The 18,682-nt window shown below is 45.0% G+C and overlaps 1 long non-coding RNA gene across 1 annotated transcript in view; it reads left to right on the forward strand.

The window, feature by feature from the left end:
* The first annotated feature begins 2,914 nt into the window (after positions 1 to 2,914).
* The window catches only part of LOC308072672, a 51,832-nt gene continuing 36,064 nt past the window's right edge, over positions 2,915 to 18,682 (forward strand). The window contains exon 1 of the long non-coding RNA XR_013931731.1: positions 2,915 to 7,830. This is a non-coding gene — a long non-coding RNA (uncharacterized lncRNA). The remainder of the gene's footprint in view (positions 7,831 to 18,682) is intronic.

Raw genomic sequence — 18,682 nt, forward strand, 5'->3', positions numbered from 1 at the left:
AACCATGTCAGCCTTTTTAAGAGTAAGATGGAGCCCAAAGATCTCCCACTCTTTTGTACTGGCAGCAAAGACACCATCACTGAGATCCTGTGTGATGTGCTGCCGCTTCCTCGCCCTGTTATGAGACCACTTATGGGGCGAAGTTCCCTGTGTCAGAGGCAGTGCAGGAGGTCTGTGGCAGAACTTGACTTCAGGCACCTTGTTGCAAGTGGGGCTGTTATGCCATGGCTTTAATAACTGTAGCAAGATTGTTGACCTTAGTTTCCTTCATGCCCTTAAAGAGGTGTACATAGATCCTTCCATCCTGTGAACCACATCCAAAATCGGCTGCCGCCGCTGGAGAGTGAGGCTGGGGTAGGCGTCGATTCTTCCTCGCTCCTGCCAAGTATGCTGACGTGTCTGTTGTATTTCCTTCACTTCGTACAAGGAGCAGGGTGACAAAGGCAGCACACTATCCAGCCGTTGTTACAAAGGAACATTTCTTACATATTTATCTTTCACTTTTCTTCTGCGGGTTACATGGGAATAACACAGTGCAGGTTTCAGTGCAGAAGCCAGGAGGTGTCCGTAGCTTCTGTGCCCTGGGCGCTGCGCAGTGCTGTTTATGAAATAGGTAATACAGAGAAAGTGTCTATCTACAGTTAATTGGAAACATGCCAAAGCAGGCTGATACACAGACTGCTGGCAGAGATGATGCTCTGTGATAAAATAAATGGAAAGGTCGTCTTGATTAATTACGCACCTCTTCTCTCCCTTACTCTGTCTTGATCTTCCTGCTCTCTTGATAGCTGCAGACATGTCTAACTCATCAGCCGTGTCAGGTGGCTTCCATTTAAATATGTTGAGCATAAGCCAAAGTATTCTTCCTATTGTATTTCTTAAGGTACTTTGTGTTGTTAAATGGTGGTGTGTGGTAATAAAGAATTACAGGGAAACATGCTTAAAATGCTGACCTGGGAGGGGTGGTTTGCATCTGTTCAAGAACTCAGTTGTTTCACTTCTCTGCTGAACTTCGGCTTAGGGAAAAAAAAAACCAAAGCCAAACCAACAACAAAACCCCACCAAACAAAAAACCACCACCAACAAAAAAATATCAACAACAAGAAAAAGACCTGTCTTGTCTGGGTTTTTTTGATGCATAATAAATGCTGCAGGTTTAGTTTGAAATGTTGTAGCATTTGTATCCTGAGCCATTCACGTATGCCCTGACTGTGCCATAACCACCCAGAACATGGTGAGACCCTGCCTCAGGACGCTGTAACTTAAATCACGGGGAAGGAGAATTGGTGTTGCCTTCCACCTGGGCTATGGCATAATCGGTAATCTTTGTGTTACAGGAAGGTGAGTCTCTGTTAACAGCGAGGACCTGGAAACCTGCCTCATTAAGAATGAGTAAAAGCTGGCTCTTGCCAGATCTACCTTTAGTCCCCCCAAAAGTGAATGTTGTTAGCATCAAAAGGTGTTCTTTAAATATTCTTAAAAATGGCCTGTCGGTGCATGTAAAAAATAGAAAATTCCTCCTTAAAATGATTGCCACTCTGTTTAAATACCCAATTACACTATCGTGCTTTCCTGATATACAGAGCAGGGAATGAGCCGTAATTTTGAGGGGACAATGATTTGATGACACTGATGGGGAAGACTGAACTCTCAAACTCCATTAGGGCGTGTGAATCACAAGATTTTTCTCACGAGTTAATTAGTAATTCTTCCTAATATAATGAAGTTCTGTCTTTGATCCTAGAATTTCTGTCTGTTGTCAGATTTATTATTATCTCCAGATGGGCTGTTCTTTCCTTTCCCCCAGAACTTTCTCATATTATGAGGTGATGTTTTTATGAGCGTACAGAATACTAGTTTCTTTCCTTTGAGTAAAAACTTTCCAAGGTTATACTCTGTTTCACACAAGTGAAGAGTTGAAACTACAGCTTGGAGCTTCATAGGCAATTATACGCAGAAAATGATGAGTTCTGATTTATACTCTAGATAGAGGATATTAGAACCTGACTGAATACCAGTTACTGACTTCAAAGCAGAAGATAATTTTGAACGCTGCTAATTGCCGCGCTCTGAGCAGTGCTGCCAAGCGAGTGCTGCGGTGCAGGAGCTGTGGAGGGCTAGTGCCACGCGTTCGCCCGCACAGGGCTTGCCGTGGAGGGGAGGGAGCGTGGATATGTAGTGGACAGCCCCGGCCTCTCCTCTTGGAGCCACTGCCTCATGCCTGCACTTTGCGCTGCGGCTTGCTGGCGGTGATGTGGGGGGCCTCTTCTCCAGCCACAGAGCTGCCTCGCTAATACGTTTGGGGGCTTCCACTTGGGAAAGCTGCTCCATGCGCTGAATATGCCGTGAGCACATGCATAGCAAGGGGGGGCAGGTCACGTTCTCTGCCCATGCTGTTGGATCACAGGAAAGCCTCGGCGAGGATGGCCAAGACTTTCCTTGGATGTTGGTGGGAGAGCTGGGGGCTAAAGTATAAGTCATCTCCGTTACTAGCAGATGCACTGGATCCGAGGCCGCTGTTTGTGAGGTCGTCCACTGTTTGTTCTGGTAGTGCTGGAGAGGAATTTTCATTGTTTGGATGGAGTCTTTTCTGAAAGGTGGGATATCTCAGGGAGCTGGAAATGAACTCCTTGTAGCAGCTACTCTCTATGAAGAGATCTTCCTTCCAACTCTGCTGAGGCCCACCCCATCTCCCTGTCCTGCACGCAGCTGAAAAATACTGACCCATGATAACAATCATAGGAATTTCATCGTTTGCAGCTTCAGATCTGTTACCAGTGCTAGAGCAAGCTAGGTGTGAGGAATGAGCACAGGTATGATGTACAGACTTAACGAGAGGTGAGAGGGAACTGTGCCTCTCAGAGCTGCCAGCACCAATTTGGCAGGAGTGTCTCTCTCTCCCCGCGCGCCCCCCCCCCCCCCCCCCCCCCCCAGTATGTGGAAGCATATGATAGAAAAGGAAGTTGAAATAATTTACCCAAAGTAGACCTTTTTTGTTTAATCTTTTTTTTTTAGATCCTTAAGTTGCAGAGGATTTCTTACACCCTAAGGATGCAAAACTTAGAAGGGTGGCGAAGAGTGTAGGGATTTAATTTTTTCATTTATTTTTACAGAAAATTTAAGTCCTGGGATTTATAATACTGGCGATAACATAGTTAGACAATTACCCCAAAATCCATCAGTCTGCTTTATAAGCATTACGGTGTGATTTAAGTAAGCTGTTACAAAGAAACTTGTGAACCAGGTCTTAAAACGCGCATCTGGCTTGCTTTTTGGGAGGCAGGAGGCCTGGATGACTTTGGGGAAGGTGCATGTTGTTAGCTGGGCAGAGGGTGGGATGTGACAGAGGACAGTTTGAGGGAAGTAAAATTGTGCTTGGTCCTGGGATTTAGAGCAACAAGTTTGAATATGGTACAGTGTGGGAGAAAGGGTTGAGGAATGGGGAGGAAGAATAGGTCTGGTGAGAGCCTGAGAGAGCTGTGGGCAGCAGCTCTCCCGTGGATAGGAGAGGGCAGTGTGTGTGGGGGAGAGCTCGGGGAGGGCGGCTGTAGTCACCAAGCTGGGAAGTCCTGATGGCTCCAGTAGCATGAGTTTTCATTGTGAAGCTGCAGGAAAAATAAATGGCTTCCACATTTTTTTTTTCAAGAATTAAAGCCCATATGCAGACCTGGACTGTTTTCGGTAGTTGTGTTCACTTGTGCCTGCTGATAAAATGCGTGGGGAGCCAGGCCTGTGTAACTTTTGAATTGCAAATGAGGAAATGATAGAGGGGACATGAATCTGTTCTGTTACATGCACGTTCTCCGTGAGGATGCAAAGCTTTTGCAGCTATCAGCATTCTATGCACAGTAACCAGTGTATTCAACAGCACATCCTATTGCAAGCTACCTGCTTATTTTGAGTTCCTTATCGCATCAGAGCTTCTTTCAAATGAATCCTTCCTTGCTCCTTTCAAAGCTCAGTTTTCATTGCCTTTCAGGCAAAATTATCTACTCCTTTTAATTACCCCATGCTATACTGTATTAGTCTTAGCACAGCAGGCAATATTGAAGGAATTACCAATCCAGATTGACTCTCCTGGACAAAGCCCATACAGCAGTCAGGGGAATCAGTAAATTTTCTGAAAGGTAAAAGTGAGCCTGCATCCTGCGGGAGAGGACGGGAGCCAGGGGTTTAAGTAAGGATGAGGCAGTACCTGCTGTCAAAGGTGAAGTTCAGCAGGGACTACTCCTTCCATACCCCCTTGGCAGCAGGAGCTGTCTTGTCTAACTGCCTCTCCCTTTGGCACTGCTCTGTGCAATACCTGCCATGTTTGTGTGTCATCAGTGACGCAGTGGCAACAGCAAGTGTTCATGCACTTATTAGATGTTTTGTGGGATGCTGGAATATATTTGGGAACATTTCCACTTGCTTCACACAAGGATTTTCCTGTGGAAGGCTCACAAAGGTAACCAGTAATTCAGGGCTTCTCTCTGGGAGCCCCGAGGAAATGTAGTTGTTGCCAGACTTGAAAACACAGAGGCTTGTGTTCAGTCCTCAAAGTCTTTTGCCCAGCTGGGACGTTAGTAAGTTGCTTGAAAAGGAAAAGAGCTGAGAAATAACTCGTGCTTCGCTGTTCAGAAGTGTGCTAGTGAGAAGGAAAATGATCTGTGCTGGTTGGAGCTCCAAGGACTAATCTCCTTTCCAGATCAGAGAATTTCCCACAGTAAGGAGGAGTTTGTAGACTACTGCTCTGCTGCAGCCGGAGAGAGCATCGTGTGAAGCTATGTGTTTTCTGAGGCCAGGGAGAGGTGATGCGTTTTGCTGCAAGACTTGGATTTTTTTCAGAAATCTTCAAGAAATATGCATCTGATCTTGTGGAAGACCAGAGCTAACTTTTTTCTTGGGCTCCTCTCAAAAAAAAAACCCAACCAAACACCACAGTCAAACACCACCACCCCCAAAAAAACCCCAAACAGCCAGGAGTGAAAATTGAAAAGAAAAGACTTTTGATTTGTAATGAATGTTTCTTGGGTTTGAATTTTGAAGGGGTTCAGTACAGGTGTAAGAACGTTTCCCAGAGTGACATCTTGTACATAAAAACGCCCAGGTCTTGACAGGGCTGCCAGAGGGAATCATGCATAGTTAGCTGTTAGATGTGTGCATGCATGACTGCCTCCCAGCCCTTCACTCCCAGAGTAAGAAAAACAACTCTGCCCTGAAAAAGGAGGGAGGGGGAAGAAGGAAAAAGGGTATTTAGAAGTAGATTGAGTAACTAACCTGTCTGGAAGGCTGTCTGCCCATCTGTAAGCTGCTGAGTGACTGATGCTGCTCTCAAAGTACTCAAGTGCACAGAGCCACGTGAACTCGGCCTGTCAGTAAGGGAAGAAAGTGCAAGTCCAGTACGGAAAAACAGTTCCTAAATCCGTCTATATATTGAGGGTGTCTGAAAAACTTTGTCAGTGTAGTTTGACACTTAATGTATAGAGCAAAGTACCTGGCATAAAGCCTGCGTAAACCTTTTTGATGTCATGGACAACGAGGAGGGAAGTCGGGGCATTCTGGGCATCAGAGGAAAACCCAGGCTCAAGCTAAGAGAGAGGCTTTGCTAATTCCAGCCCCTTCCCACCCACCAAAGACAGGTGCTTTGGGGCCCCTCACCCACTTTCTTGCAAATGCTGTAACATCAGCAGCGTGGCATGGGATTTGGCACCAAAGGTACAGTTGAGCTTTCGGTCGGTTACTTAGAGGGGCCTATCTAAGTGTCTAACTGCACCGTATAGTGCAGAGTTGGGTGGTTTTCCGTGTAGCTCCACTGCCTGTCTCTGTACACCATGTGAGCATTGTGCAGGTCTTACGGATTTAGGACGCTCTTCTCTCCAATTCATTTAATTGGGTTCTGCTCTCCTAAATTGTCTGAGGAAAGCGTTCATGTTTCTTGGAAATGAATATCCTGATCCAAAAGCTATTTAAATTGTCAGGAATGATTTCACTCCGTGCAAAGCCTTCCTCTCCACACCTCTGGAATAGAACAGAACTGTTCACAACTGTGCCTTCCTAAGGTTGGGAAGAGCAGCTGTCAGAGCATCATCCAAGGCAGGGGGTGCGGATCTCCTGGCTGTTCCGTGTTTCAGGCTATGCCTGAAAGCTTGGCTCTTACATTCACCTTTTCTGCCCCTGGTGCCAAATCCCATGCCACGCTGCTGCTGTTACAGCATTTGCAAGTAAGTGGGTGAGGGGCCCCAAAGCACCTGTCTTTGGTGGGTGGGAAGGGGCTGGAATTAGCAAAGCCTCTCTCTTAGCTTGAGCCTGGGTTTTCCTCTGATGCTCAGAATGCCCCGACTTCCCTCCCTGTTGTCCGTGTTGATGTCTGACCAAACATACGGCTTTGGACGTTCTGCACACTTTCAGAGGTAACAGAGTGCCAGTGTTCCAGAGACAGGCTGGAACTACAGTCAGTTTTCAGGGAATTTACTGTGTATCTTGTTTTCTGGATTTTCCCTACTGTTTTCGGATTCAAAATGTAAGCAAAGCCACAGTTTGGCTGCTACCTTTGGTATGGAAAACATCTAGAGCAGTAGGATTCAATTTTTATTTTTGCAGGCTAATAATTCTTCTTTTCCAAGATAGTCATGTACCCCTGTACAGCATGCTTTAACTGTACAAGGAGCAGACTTGGGGTTTGTTGGTTAACTTTGTACATCTCCCAGTCTGTGGGTTCTGCTTAGACTGCAGGCTGTCAAACCAGAGTAACCAGAGCTGGGTACTTCCATTTCGATATAGCTGTTCGTGTGGGAGTACGTGCTGAATGGCTTGGCCATGACTGAGCCGCAGCGTGCCGCTCCTTGCAGAACTGAGTTTTTTGTAATGTGCAGCTTTTTATTCCAGAAGCTTGTTATCTGTTCGAGTGACAGTCTCACCCGTGGTCAGTTTAAATGTGACTGGTTTAAATTTAAATAAAAATAACTTAAAAAAAGATCACTGCTGAGAGCTGTGGGGATCAGGGCGGTGTAGTGATTTTATTGAAGGCTGTGGCTAACTTAACTGTTTTCAGATCAGGCTATACTTCCTCATGCTGTTTGCCAAGGCAGTGGTTGTGTCCCTACAGGTTAGCGTGGCTTGCGTGGAGGTTCCTAACCTGCCCTTGCCTTGACAGAGTGATTCAATCCTGCTGCCCAGGCAGGCTTTGCCTGAAGTGTTTAATGTAAGCATCTTGATGTTGGTTGAACTGCAGAAAAAAATAAACGCAGGATGGGAATGTCTTCAGGTAGCACAGCTGTTGGCAAGGTGTCTCCGTGCCTGCAGCGCGAGATACTGACTGTCCGAGCTAGCCCCGGGTTTTTGTTTGCTGTGTTACAACTGAACACATGCTCCATTTATTGCACGCAGACTATATATATGTCCTGTATTAAGGACATACATACACAGGCTGTTAGACATAATGACATATTTTAGTATCTTGCAGAGTGCTGACGAGTGAAAGTGTGACTTTGTAGTCACTGGCCAGGGTGAGTGTTGAGCTCCGTGATGAAATCCTTCCCAGTGCGTGGCCTCCGCGCTAGGCAGGCCTGCAGTAAAACCTGATGACATGAGTTTTGCTGGTATCTTCAGTAGGGGAACAGAAACAATTTTAGGACAAAAATAATTTTTCCTCTTGCTACCTGATGAGCTGTGAAGTTCTTCTTCAGCTGAGTGGTGCGAAATTATTACCTTGAAACTGCTGATTAGACTGTGCTCTGTTTTTCATTACAGGCTCTATGATAACAGAGAAAATGGATCCCTCTTCTGGATCTGGTCTCAGAAAATGCTTGGAAGCTGATGCCTGTTGATGTAGCACTCTTCTCCTTGCAGGTAAGCAACACTTAGCTCTGTCACAAATTGTTTATCTGTTGACCTTAAAAGCAGCAGCAGGACCCTGAATCTCTGTTAATTTACTTTCCTTTGCTGTCCAAATAAGTATTGTTTCTGCACGCTCATGCAGCTGTGTCATAATTGTTAAGTTTGAAATTTGTTGGCAGTCTTGTGCTTGATCTTATCATTTGCTCCTCATTAATTAAGATACAGTTCAATTACAGTTAGCTTAAGAGTCTTTCTCTCTGCATTTCATAGCAGGGAGTTGATGGAGTTCTGGATGTGATCCTACTTTGCTGTATTATATTCAAATGTGCTTAAATAATAGGTGGGGATTGCTCAGTAAGTTCTTAGAATGTGAATATATCATATGGCACCAGAGGAATATGTAGGGAGTTTTTCTAGACTGCCTGTTTACAGCTTTAATGGAACTAACAGTTGTTAATACAGTGACTTGGCTCGGGCATCAAGAAGTTCATTTGTATTCTCAGTCAAATACAGGCTTGCTTCATTTAATTCCTTACTTTTACTTTAAAGGTTTGCTTCTACATTGCATCTAATTTTATGTAATTTTCAGCAGCTATGGAAAATAAGCTTAGTCCCATCCCACCGCCCCCTCTCTGTCCTTCCACTACACATAGATTTTTATGTATTTTTAAATTCATGTGCTCCCACTGCTTTTCTTTCTGTTGCATGTAATGATAATGCGGCCTTGGAATCAGACTGGAAAGTTGGCCTGGAAAAAAAAAAAACAATAAACAAACCACCAAAAAAACTCCAGACATCTATTCTCATCAGATCAGCATGCTGAATCTGTTTGCTTTCAAGGTGTGTAGTTATATCTGTGGGTGAAAGGAAGGGGGCTGGGACCACCCTGCTCGGGGACTACACTTGAACTAGCTACAGGTCAGACTGTACCTGTGTTACTCCATCATGCAATTTACTCACACTGGGATGTTCAGAAGGGATTAATTTACAGTTTTGCTCAGAATAATAAAAGACATTGGTATAAGGCTAAATTGGTAGGGTTTGTTAATCCAGATTTCACCTTGTAAAGCCAGGATGTCTCTGTTATGTGTTCTTACTGTATACCCAACTTCTTTTGTGGCTCTGGACGTGTAAGTATCGTCACAGGATGTTGCTTTTATATGAATGAATGTGGTATTCTCAATAGTGGATTTTACCTGCTCCTACAAATGCTTAGGAATGCTGAACTGCTCAGGAGTTAACTGTGTGCTGTTCAGGGCCACTCTCTAGCATGACCTTGGGCTATGTTTTTGGGGATTCTTTTCCTCCCAGGCTTCACAGTGACTCTGGATGGTATTGCGTGGAAGAAGCCTAAATGAATGGCGCTTCTTGCTTTCCCAAGAAGCTCTTTTGCTGTCATGAAATTCCGTTTGAAGTGCAGGAGGAGATGGGAGTTGGGGGATTTGTATGGTTCTTGTGGGTGTTCATTTTTTGTAATAAAGTCAAATGGTTGAAAATGTTCTCGCAAGTTATGGCCTCAGAAGATGGTTTGAGTGACAGAGGGGATATTCTGTGTGGGACTTTCTAACCAAAGCTCTGGTGCCTTGATTCACGCCTGCTGGCGGCTGTCTGAACTGAAATTGACCCCTGACTACTTCCATGTTTTCTATTTCTCCGGCAATTACTTCAAAATATTTTTATTGTTTTACAGGTTTGAACTAGTTTATATATACAGGTCTCAGCTGCCATTCAGAAAAATCCCCAAGTATAATAAATATATAAATACTCACTGGGCCATACAGACAGACAAAATTCAGTTGGTGTGACTGGATATATTATTCATTGCTATGCATTATTAATAGCCTTGTAACTCACCAGTGACAGCACATCGGAGCCAAAAGGGAATCAAAAAGGACATAAATAGTTGACATAAATAATGTATCTTGCTTTCAGTTGTGAGTCCATCATTTAAACAACAGTGGTTTTCTTGGCATGGTTTTTGTATCTTTCCTATTCAGTAGTGCTTGTTTTTATTTGATCACTTTGCCTCCTGCCACTAGTTTAGTTAGAGAAGGTTATGTGCTGGTTTCTAATTAGATGATGAATTAATTCTTTCCCTTCCCTTCTGATTCTGCTTCAGATTTCTATTATCAGAGTAGCCTGGATACTGATTTCGGTAGGACTTTAATTATTTACTTGTAGTTCTCCTGTGACATATAAACTGAGAGCATGCAGAGCACTTATTTTGGAGTGAGTCTGACATCCCTGGACTCTTGCTGGAGAAAGCACAGGAGATCATTTGTGAAACTGCTCTCCCTTTCTCTGTGGGCATGCCTGGGTATGCTCTGGTGGGTTGAGCAAACTGTGTCTTGCAAAGAAGCTTTGAGTTGTAGGTTCCTGCTGTGTTCCAGGCGTGTGACTCCTTGCCCCCTCCAGCCCAACTTCGGGAAGCTGTAGATCCCAACAGAAGGGAGTTTGGGTCTGAGTTTGAATCGGATGGTCATGCTGGGATTATATGAAAAGGCCGTAGATTCATCTCTGTGTAGTGCTCAAATATAAAGAAAGAAAATAAAACAAAATAAAAAGGAAGTAAGATAAGTATTTATTTTTAGGACCTGGCTTTCTGTGGCTGTCGTAGGGTAGCGACTGTTCCTTGCTTTTTAATTTTTATGGAAAATTCTGTCGCCTTTTAAGAGACAAATATGTGCTCATAATTACTACATTAATTAACAGTCCTGGGTGCAATTTTTCTGAAGGTGCCCCTCCCCTTTCCCATCCCCAAGGGCCTGTCACAGTTTCAGAGTTCAGCTGAATCAATCGCAGTGCTGTAGCCAGGTTTGCTCAGCTGCAGCAGTTCTCCTGTCCCTGTAGCCATGTGTCTGCTCCTGCTGCTCTCCTGGTCCCGCAGACTTCTGTATCCTCTGGGGCTGGACGCTTTGGAGGGGTAAGTGGAGGGTCACTGCGTACCTCTGCCTTTTCCTTCACTCCCTCTACTACTTCTAGGACTCTGTTTAGAGACCCTTCCTCCTAAACCCCAGGAAGGCAAGTTGTCTAGCACCACACCAGCCTTCCTGGTGTCCTTCCTTCCTTCCCCAGGGTACGGCTGGACGAAGGTGGGATGTGGGCAGAGACTGGGCTTGTTAGTGCTGGCACAGGTAAGGGAGGGTGCGCTGGTTGCTCCTCTGGTTGCATAAAAAGAGCGTGCTGGAGAGCCAGAGCCTGGACATCTGACACGTTAGCAGATGGCGTCGATTCTCTCTAGCTTTTGTGGCCTCCATTTTCCACACTTGTTCTTGTCTCTGCCCTGGCTGCAGGACACTGGGGCATGTCTGCATGTAGGTCTGCGCTGGTTGAGCTCTCCATGTTAGGGTCTGCCAAATTTAGCAAAACAGTTGTAAGATAGGATGAGTTATTGTGGTAGAGTTGTCCATCTGAGGGACATCTTTCAATGTTGAAGGGGCTGGAAAATTTTTCCCTGCTTAGAAATGCTCTTTTCTCTGTCATGTCAGTTGTGTTTAAATACCAGAAGCTGATGAGTCTTGTCTGTAGTAGGGCTGGTACATGGAGAGGGGGACTTCCCTGTCATTCCCCACTGTAACTTGGGAGAAGAAAGGGGATAACAAACAAAAAAGGTGCCTATTTCAAGGATTTTTCAAATCAGTTAGTGATGGTTTAGGATACTGAGAAGTACCTAAAGCAGTTGCTTAATTTCTTCCTCAAATTTCGTGCAGTTTGCTGGCAATAGATGAATTTCTCAGAGCACCTCTGTTCCACGTGCACTGGCCGGTGCTTTGGTTAATGTGCCAAGTGGCTATTGACTTCTAAGAGCAGTCTCTTGTTTTCTGCTACATAGGCATTAAGCTTTACAGCCTTACGTAAATGAATGAATGAGCAGACAAGTTGAACAGCTTTTAGGTGGTTGTAAGTTGGGTCCCTATAGCGAGAGCTTTCTGAAATAGCTGCGCTTTGCTGAAGAGCTTTCAGAATCAACTTCCAGTTGTTAATATATTCAGCTTATGCTTGATGGGGCTGGCTGTCTTCAGATCATATTTCTGCTTTCAGAATGCAGTTCTTGCTTTAATCAGCAACACAGAGTGATCAGGTACTTTTATTATCCCATGGATATGAGCTGGCAAGAGGTTTCTCGTGCATCGGCTGTCTGGTGGAAGGGAAAGCACACAAGGCAGGAACTTTGATGATGAGGAAGAGAAGGATTGCATCTTGTTCCCCAGTGGGTTTGTCCAAAAGAAGTAAGCAGAAAGGCACCTGGAAACTTAGACAAAAAGATTTCCTTCAGAGTGCAAAGGGAGCATAGCTTTAGCTCTCCTGTGCCGTGGAGGTGATAGCATGTACTTTATAACAGAGCTTCATCACTGCATGCCTTTCGTTGCTTTATCAAAAAAAAAAAGGGGGAGGGGGGCATTCACAGAGCATACTGTATTTCCAGTGCTTACTCTTCAAAAAGAAAGTGAATTTACCAGTTATATCGGTGAACAGAATGAGAGTCTTGAATATCTAATAAAAAATATTTGATTTAGAGTCTTACGTGAGTCTTTAGGTGTTAGTTAGTTATCCAGGCAAAAGTGTTTCTCTGAGTGGGATGTGAGATGACAGCGTCTCTCAGAAATACAGTGTTCCTGTAAGAAGTACAGACTTCTGTCCTTACGTCAGAGTGCTTTCTGCCATAGTGGGAGGTAGGAAGATGGTTCTTGAACTATAGGGGTTTCTAAATTACTTTCTACAAGATTTTTGTTGTCCACACTTGCTGAAGAACTTGTGATAGTCATGATCAGATACAAGGCAGTGGACCCAATAAACCAGGTTCAATGTTGTGTAAAGATTTCTGGTTTTCCGGCCCATTTCTCCAAGAACTGATCCATTTTTGTAAAAGAGGTGTTCTAATTCTAGCGTGGTGCTAAAAGGGGATGATAGTCTTCATTTGCATGAATAAATTGGCCCATGATTTGCACTAGAAAGTTGATGGTTAAGTGAAATAAAAGCGGTTCCACAGGATTTTATTAATAAATAGTAGAAAAACACCAACTAACCAACAAACCAGCCGATCAAGCAAACAAAAAACCACCAACAATAGATCCAGCAGTGGATTCGTTTGGCTGCACCTTTTCCTGGAAGCTGTTAGACCTTTTCAAGGTAGCTATTTTTGAACTTCACTGAAAAGCCTTAAAACTTAATAGCAGTGAGTCTAGCAAATGTGTCAGCACTTTACAGAGATGGCACTCACTGCGTGTCTTAACATGCGTGCAACACAGCCAGCGCGGCTGCAGGGCATGAGGCTGTGTTCTTCCTACTTGGGGCTGATTTGGGTAGAGCTTGCCAAGCACTAACTTTTTTCTCTTTTTCTTCTACTTTTTTTTTTTTTTTTTTTAACGGAATGTCACAGTACACCACATGGGACAAATATTTCCCTATTTTAAGATAGGTGGGAATTGCCAGGAAGGGGTCGGCAGGCACTTGTGGGGTTTCTCCAGCGGTGCAAGTGCGCCATCTACAGTCAAACCCCTGCTAAGGCAAGCGCTCTACTACGGTCAGTGCTTTCCTTTGGTTGTGTCCATACAAGGGCCACGAAGCTAAAACCCCCCTCAGTGAGCCCACCAGTGTGATTCTAAGTAACCAGCTTCCAGCAGAAAATTGTCACCTACCATAACGTCACCTCCCAAAGAGTAGCTGCTTTTTTTTTTTTTTTTTTTTTTTTTTTTTTAAGAACTTGGCTTGTTTTTCAGTGAGGAAGGGTAAGGTTGCTGCATGTGAAGAGGAGCGGCGACAGGGGTGAGTTAAGAAAAGCTGTAGAAGTCAAAAGCAAAGGTTGGCATAAGGGAAAAATGAGCATGAAGTTGCCGTGTGTCAGTTTAGGTGGGCAGCTGGAAGATGATTTCCATCACTGTCAGTGTGGTGAGGCTTGAAGAGCTGCCCAGCAGCAGGATGGAGGAGTGAGAAACGCATCTCATTTAAAGTGATCTGTATAAATTGGGGTAAGATTATGCAGTAGTGGCTGTGGTACCCAGGTGCTGGATTTGGTGGCTCAGGTGGTACCTCTCAAGCCAGCAGTCAACAATGTTGTTGGGACAAACAATTAAAACATTCAAGAGGGCAAAAGCATTCAGTCTCTTATTGATTTTTGAGGGGTTCTTTTTTTGAAAGACTCCAGTTGAACGGCTTGTGAAAACAAAACAATGTGTTCTTACAGAGATCTGGCCAGATCAACAGCAGCGAGGAGTTTTCCCATGTAAGCCTGCCAGTGTGCCTCCATTCAGAGTTAGAAACACATTCCTGGGGTAGGAGCATAATTCAGTCAGCATGTCTGCTAATTGGCCTCTGTGGCTGCCACTGCGGCAACAGATAAGGCGTTATTTACCCAAGAGAGAGAAACACAATCTTGAACCCATCTTAAACACAGTTCAATTTAAGGACAAGAAGTAGAACATTAGGAATAATGATCTTCACTTGTTTAGCTTTGTTCCTAGGTGAAGATGGCAAAATTGTTTAACAAGAAGCAGAATACTTACTAGGTATGTGTGTGCTGGTTTTTAAAAAGAATGAGAATGGTATGCGCTTGTTTATTGCTAGTACTGGGATATCTTCATCAGTCTGGTGCAGTACATGTTTAGCAGATGATATTTTAAGATTTTTCTAAAGGGAAGATTCAATAACCTGGTATTTAGGGAGAGTCTGAAGAGATGCCTGGGGAAATCACTGACCCAGTGATGTTTTAGTTTTTGATAAACTGTGGAAGATCAGGCACATATCCCAGAAAAGCGCAGCGAAGAGTTATTTGTCCAGACATCTGTCTGAAACAAAACAGAGGGGAAGCTCCCGGGACATCAGTGGTGCCTTGAGAGCTGGAATGACTCTTGAGAGGGTTTTATGGGACATAATTCTTGTCAAGCAAGTGCAACTTAGAGGAATGACAGGCTTGGGTTTCATAGCAGCACTGAGTGTGTATGTAAATGCTTCACAAAAGCCTATCTTGTTGCTCCAGAATATCATTACTATATCCTTAGAGCATGTGTCAGAAGGATTAAGAACCAGTTAGCAGAGTTTTATTAGTAATAGTTAGTGGGAATCCCTATCAAATAGGTGTTTGAGATTCTTTTCCTCTGCAGCAGTCAGTGCTACTCAGTGCTTTTATGAAGGTCTGGAAGCAATTGCGGTGACGGCTGTTCAGCAGCAGTGAATCATACACAGCACGGCAGATTTCTTGGGGCCTCTTGCTGGAGGAGAACAACAAAAGCATTTCAGTAAGGCAAATCTGAAATTGCACATCCAGGAATAAGAAAGGACTTCCAACGAATAGAGGACTGTGTTCTTGAGGCACAAAAGGGTTTTAGTGATTGTAGTGGACAAGCAGTTCCAAAGAAATTCTCAGTGGGATGGGTCAGAGGCCTCCTGTGGTGCTTGATGGGGTAAAAGACAGATGCTCAGTACAATGTGTGTGGATGTACAGAAATACACTTGCACGCAAACATTTTTTCTTTATGCAGTGTTGATGAAATAGATGCTGGAATACTTGGAATAATGTATCCAGTTTTGGTGCCAAGATTTCCTTTTCTTTAAAAAAAAAAAACCAAAAAATTAAAAAAACACCTAACCAGGCAAACCAAGAAATACATAAAGAGTCTAAAGGCTGAAGGAAATACCTTGAGTTTTGGAAGTCCTTACTGTATATTTACTGTAAATAAACACCTACAGGTAGAGAAAAGGTTGGAGTCTAAGTGTCTAAGATCTGAGACCCATTCTTTTCAGCAGAGCGAGAACAGTAAGTATGTATGAATGGCAGATACTTTCCCCAGAAGAGCGGGGGAGATGCATGGCTCTACTGCTGGGAAATAATTTTATGCAAACCAAGCAGTTGGTTCTCTGTTCTGTAGTATCTTTTAGGAGGAAGCAAAGAGCTGTATTCACAGTGAGGTGACTGTGCTCAGTAGAGGGGGAATGGTGAGAAATACAAGTCTCCAGTGAATAGGCAGCGAGACCAGTGAGCCCTGGAATGGGTAGCACATGCAGCATTCCCCCCACCCCCTGCTCAGCGAAGTTACCAGCTGCCCTTTTTTAAAGATGGGTGTGCATCTTAGTCCTTCCCCTCCCACCTCTAGGAGTTGGAAAAGGTCGCTCATGAGGATTTTTGGCTTTCTGAGTTGTACTGTCAGTGGGTGCTAGGGTGCTTCCCACGCTCCTGGGCTGCTCCCCAGCGAATCGATACCCTCCAGGCACAGCACTGTGGCCAGGCAGGTCCTGCATCTCCAGCTGTGCTTGTGCTCAGGTGCAGGATCGGCATAAAAGCAGTAGAACACTTGGTTGCTTGTCCTGTGTTTCATGGGCTGCCTAGGAGCAGCAGAGGACCCTGCTGTGCCATAATCAAGTACATTTCAGAGTTCCTTATTCCAGATCTTCACACAGAAGAAACTCTGTTCTCATTCCTCATCAAGCCCCCAAGCTGGCTAATAAGGAACAAATTCAATGTATTCCAAGCACAGGGCAATCTGTCTTAGCAGTGATCTTAATAAAGTCTAGTCAGCAATAAACCCTGGTAGTCAGAAGTGATTTTCCTTGAGTGTCCTGATTAGGGAATGCTGTTCAATTATCTGGATTCCAGCGAGCAGCTGGCATACATGCTGCAGACAAAACGGGAGAGTGGGGGAGAGGTCTTTAATTATCTTCAAGTCAGCAAAGATCAGTGTGTTGAATCAAAACAGATGGAGTGTATAATCCACTAGCAATACTTGTGATTGGGTAAATATAGTTACATGGCAGAGAGGAGGAAGGCAAAGCAAATGGAGAGGAATTTCCTTGTGGGTAGGCTTTGAATGTTGGTATATTTACCCTGTCACTGGTAGCCAAGGTGGAAGCGGGAAGTGTAAATACAGCGTGAAGAGTGAACCTCTGTGGGGACTTACAAGGCCACTCTGGGGAAGTGGCAGGGTTTGGGAGAGTCACTTCCTTGCAGAACCTTGTGCTTTGTGTTCCGCTGGCCATGGCTGTGTTACAGATGGCAGGTTTGTGAGTCTCTTGGTTCCAGAGAGTACAGGTTTAATTCCTTTTGTGGGGTGCGCTTCAGGCATTTCTGCAGTGACTGCAAATCAGGCTGGACTTGTCAGACAAAGTAATTAAAGACATTCTCTGGACAGCTTTGAGCCAGTGGGATGTGTGACAAAGGCACCGTACAGCTGCTGGATGGAGTGGGAATACTGGTGGGAGTTCAGTGCTCTTTCTGGTTCCCAGTTGTGAGGTTTGCAGCTACACTCTGAGCATGTCCACTCAGCACCGGGCGGCAGTGGGAGGACTGACCTGAGCAGCTTGCCAAAGCCCAGCAAGAACTTCCAACTAGAAGCCCCTGTGATTGCCTAGACTGATTTATGGGGTTTTCTGTGGTGATGCAGACTTCAGGTGTCTGCTAGGGACAGGACTGACCCCAGTGGCCCTTTCTGCAAGGGGTGCTAGCTGGGTGTTGGAACGGCACAGAGCTGTGTGGAGGCAAAAAGTCACTGGCGGTAGGATAGGAAAAGCTGTTGGACCCTGAGCGCAGCTGAGCGTGCTGGTGTGTGCTGTGTGCTGAATTGCAGGGAAGGTTTTGTATGCACAGGCACTGCTGCATGTCTTGGACAGGGACCCAGGCCAAACCAGTGATCTAGAGGATTCCTTCAGGCATAAAGTGTGCATGGAAGACTGGCATGGGGTATCTCTGCTACTACTTCTAAGCCCCAGTGATAAAGGCACTGTAACTATTCTAATTTGTTTAACTCTGAAGTGCATTTTAGTGACTAATTTTTCATCTTGTTATGTCAGTGCAAGTGTTTGATCAATAGATGGAAACAGGCAGCAAGAGCAGCATCTGGCAATGTGGTTTCTTCACCTGGAGATTGTTTACCCTCATATGGCTGTACGTCTGCTCCCCAGTTAGAGCTTAAATGGTACAAGCCAAAGGAGAAATGAATCAAGTGCCTGTGATGTGTGTAGAGGCTTCTCCTCCCTTTCATCTCTACTGTGTGGACAGGAGATGGATTTGAGATGCTGTACAACAGAAGCAGCACTAAACAGCTTTGGGTGAAGTACTGCTTTAATTTTGTGGCAGACTCTTTGATAGAGGCATCATGCTTCCTGACTGAAGGATGGCTCAATAAGGAAATGAAATGCTACTTGGGGAGGAGCCTAGAGGTGAGGTGAGTTTTGCCGCACTGTGTTACGGGGAGGTTAGCTAGTGCTCCGGCGAAGCTCTGGTTGCAGGTTCATACAGCCTAGATGTGAGATGCCAGAGGCAGGGGCTGCCACTGGTGTGTGTTTCTGGTTCTGCAGGTACCCTTGCACCTCATAATGCCCTCGGTCAACCTTGGACCTCTGCTTTTCAACTGCCTCTTGTCCTTTAAACAGGACCATAACAGAAAAACGAGCATCCTGAAGTGCTTGCCACCTCCTAACTGAAACAAGCCAGAAGCAAACTGGCTTTTCCTTGACTGCAGTTCTGTTCCTTAAGTTCCCTGTATCAGTCGCCCATCCCTGTCATGTGTCCCCTCCCAACAAAGATCTTCTGGCTGCCATTACTAGTATGTAGAATGACTGAGCAGCTCTTCAGGTGTAACTTGCTGGCAGTGAAAGACATCTCAGGCTGAAGAAAGGTTGAGTGGCAGGAACATGTTCTGCTGCTGTAAGAGCACATCCATAGGCGATACGCAGCAGACGGTGGTACCCGTTGGTGTGGGGCTACATTGTGGACACGCTGGTATCTGCCTGTAGCATAAAGCTGCAGCCTCAGCACGGGGTGGGGTGGGCAGTCCCCACAGGAGCCTCACTATTAGAGTGCACCGTGATGTTCGAGTCCCCCCCGGCTGTTAATTCAGAGCAGGGCAGTGAGTCGTGCACTGGCGAAGCTGTC

This window comes from Falco punctatus (assembly GCF_963210335.1).
Source record: "Falco punctatus genome assembly, chromosome: 13".
Classification (NCBI taxonomy): Eukaryota; Metazoa; Chordata; class Aves; order Falconiformes; family Falconidae; genus Falco; species Falco punctatus.